Source organism: Miniopterus natalensis, chromosome 12 (genome assembly GCF_054644295.1).
Source record: "Miniopterus natalensis isolate mMinNat1 chromosome 12, mMinNat1.hap1, whole genome shotgun sequence".
NCBI lineage: Eukaryota > Metazoa > Chordata > Mammalia > Chiroptera > Miniopteridae > Miniopterus > Miniopterus natalensis.
Window position 1 is genome coordinate 15,678,142 of NC_142092.1, and position 3,630 is coordinate 15,681,771.

General features: G+C 39.7%; 1 pseudogene; it reads right to left on the reverse strand.

The window, feature by feature from the left end:
* Window positions 1–2,174: 2,174 nt before the first annotated feature.
* LOC107543084 (ubiquitin-conjugating enzyme E2 C pseudogene) lies at window positions 2,175–2,637 on the reverse strand (annotated as a pseudogene).
* Between the last annotated feature and the right edge of the window lie 993 nt (window positions 2,638–3,630).

Below are 3,630 nucleotides of genomic sequence, written 5' to 3' on the forward strand. Positions count from 1 at the left end.
CTCTCTCTGAAATCAGTAAAGATATATTAAAAAAAAAAAAAAGATGGACAAATGATAAGGGCTGAAAAGAAAAAAAATCAGTTAGGAATAGGCATTGAGATTGGAGCTTATAGACAGAGCTAAATCCATGTAAAATAGTAAGTACTCATGGTTGTGTCCTTTACATTTTTAAAATTTGTTAGCCTTGTCCACAATGTAGAAAATACACAGTGACCTCCTTGTGGCAACCTAGCACTAGTCCATTATCCAAAGGGGTAACTAAGTCATATGAGAAGGAGGCTGAAGGAGTCAGTTGAGAAGAGGCTATAGAAGGAGGTTTGTTTTTGCGCTGTGTTTATTTTGTGTTCTCACAATGATGTGGGTGCGAGAGGTTACTTCCAATTCATTACAAGCTAAGCTAGGGGGCTTCAAGGAGATAATTTATAGAACTTCTCGGTTGCTTCTAAATTCGTAAGTTTTGTCCGGTGGACTAAAGACACATTATTAAGACTTCATTAAGGGAAAGTTCCACTTACACCAAATTTTGAGCACACACAATGAGATCTGGCCTGAGGTCATCCTAAAATGAATTTTGCTAAAGATAGCTATCTGAAAGGGCAAAGAATCCTCCAAAGACTGACGGACCATTATAATGTTGGACCCAAGGAAGAGACATAAGTGGCCATTCAGGGAAGGTGCTCTCTGTGCTCTGCGTTGAAAGAGCTTCAGTTAGGAGGCCTTTGCCGAAGGAAAAAAATGTTCCACTAGAGTAAGGGATGGCAATTGCTATTGACATCCATAAGAATCCAATAACAGATGAGCATGGTACTGGCCATGTGACACCGTCCTTCTTAATCCCTAAGCTTTCTTCCCTTGGATCCAATCTTGGAAGAAACAGTGAAGAGTATATAGAGTAGAGTGATACAGTGAGAAGGGTGCAGAAGAAAACTATGCCTTTCATGGGATAATTTGCCCCATTTGATTCTACTCTTTCAACCCCAAATTCCCAAACATAACTTTAATTAGTTTCAAATCTAATTTACAGGAAAACTTATCTCCCTAATTTTCCTGGAAGAAGATTCCTTTTCTCTGCTGGACCTTCATATTTAATTATTATTTTTGTTGCATTCATCTTTTACGAGCAAGAGGGGAGGTAAGGGTATCAATAGGACACTAATTTTAGATTTAGACTGAAAATGAAAATTGAAAGTAGAAGGACTTGCTTATGGTTAAATGTACAGATAAGGGACAATGACAAAGAGCAGTTAACTTTAGGATAATTCCGGGAGTCAGCATATCATTTTTAAGAATGTAAGCTCTGTTACCACACTAATGGATTTAAATTCCAACTCTAGCATTTTCTAGACACTAGACCTTGAAGAAGTTAATGAACTTCTCAGTACTTTGCCTCCTGCTTTCTATATGTGGAATAATTTTAGTCTTTAACTCTTAGGGTTCTTGTGAAGATTAATGAGAGAATTCACATAACACACTTAGAAAAGGAACAGGGGCATAATAAGTAGTTAATAAGTGGCAGGTGCTATTATCATCAACATCATCATTACCACCACCACCATCACCATCATCATTGTATAAATTCTTTCATGGTTTATTCTTTCATTGCAGATGTTGACAGACTCCAAGTGAATTTTCCACATTTCTTGAAAATATCAGATATAAGCTAAGCAAACAAATTGATTAAGATGAGGCAATTTTATACCTCAAACAGACCAAATGTCCTCCCTTCCTGATTCCCACCAGTTGCTGAATAATCTTAGAAGGGATCCTGTCCTAGCTTCATATTCCTTTTTGGACATTAAATAATTTTTAATTACATTTGAAATACAATATTATATTAGTTTCAGGTGTACAACTCAGATGATTAGACATTTATATAGCTTACTAAGTGATCACCCTAATAAGTCTAGTACCCACCTGTCACCATGCATAGCTACTGCAATATTATTGACTATATTCCCTCTGCCACACCTTACACTGCCATGACTATTCTATAACCACCAATTTGCACTTCTTTTTTTTTTTTTTAACCCAAAATGTATTTATTTAATATGTTCATCACAGGGACTCAACCAGATTTAAGTTAAAAAGCAGAAACAAAACAAAAATGACACCACAGCCGAAGATACAGAGCCCTATACAGAAATCAAAGCAAGAACAGACCATCTAAGGAAAAAATAAAAAGACAGCGCAAGGAGAAAGGCTGGACAGCCGGGGTCAGGGCTCTTGGCTGGAGACCTGCTTTGCCTCGGTTTCTCGTAGGTACTTCTTGAAGGCTGTGTGTGGGGTTTGTCCAGAGCTCCGCAGCGTGTGTTCAATGGGCTATCCATGTTGGGTTCTCCTAGCAGGCTCTGGATGGAGAGCGGGATGGTCCTGACATCATACAGGGCAGACCACTTGTCCTTTAGGATGTCCAGGCAGATGTTACCCTGGGCGTCCACGCTGGGGTGGAGCAGGGCGTGAGGAGTTTCACCATGGGTGTGTTGGACCGGTAGCCACTGGGGAACTCTAGGGAGAGCTTATACCTCAGGTCTTCTATGCTGTGCCAGCTGCTCCATGGATGGTCCCCACCCATTTGAAAAGGTTGTCTGACTCAGGGAAGGCCGAAATTCCTTTGTCGCCAGACATCAGGAGGGTCATCAGCTCCTGCTGTAACCTCTTGCCCATCTCTCCAAACCCCTCCCATCCGGCAACTGTCAAAATGATCTCTATATCTATGATCCTGCTCCTGTTTTGCTTGCGTGTTTATTTTGGGTTTTTTAGGTTCCGCATATAAGTGAAATTGCTTGGCATTTTTCTTTTTCTGTCTGACATTTCGTTCTGCACAATACCCTGTAGGTCCACCCATGTTGTTGCAGATGGCAAGATTTCATTCTTTTTTATGGCTGAGTTATATTCCGTTGTATATATGCACCATTTCTTCTTTATCCATTCGTCTGCTGATGGTCACTTAGGTTGCTTCCATATTTGGGTTATTATAAATAATGCTGCAATGAACATATGTATGTGTATGTCTTTTCGATTTAGTGTTTGGGGTTTCTCCAGATAAATACCCAGCGGTTGAATTGCTGGGTCCTTGTTTGTCACTTATTTTATCCTTTGTGGGTTTTTAAAATTTATTTTATTGTTGAGAATATTACAGATGTCCCCCATTTCTCCCCATTTGACCCCTCCACCCACCCCACCCCAGGCCTTCACTTGTCTATTGTCTGTGTCCATGGCCTATGCATATATGCTTATAAGTTCTTTGGTCAGTCTCTTCCTGCCCTCCTTCCCTCTGAAATCTGTCAGTCTGTTCCATGCTTCCATGTCCTTGGTCCTATCTTGTTCATCAATTTATTTTGTTCATTACATTCCACATATAAGTGAGATCGTGTGATAGTTGTTTATCTCTGCCTTGCTTATTTTGCTCAGCATAATATTCTCCAGGTCCCTCCATGCTGTCCGAAAGGGTAAGGGATCCTTCTTTTTTACAGCTGCATAGTATTCCATGGTATAAATGTCCCACAGCTTTTTTATCCACTCACCTACTGATGCACACTTGGGCTGTTCTTTTGTTTTAAAGTGTATTTCACCTGGTATAAATTTTGCTATACCAGCTTTTTTTTGTTGGTTTGTTTGTTTTTATCTTTA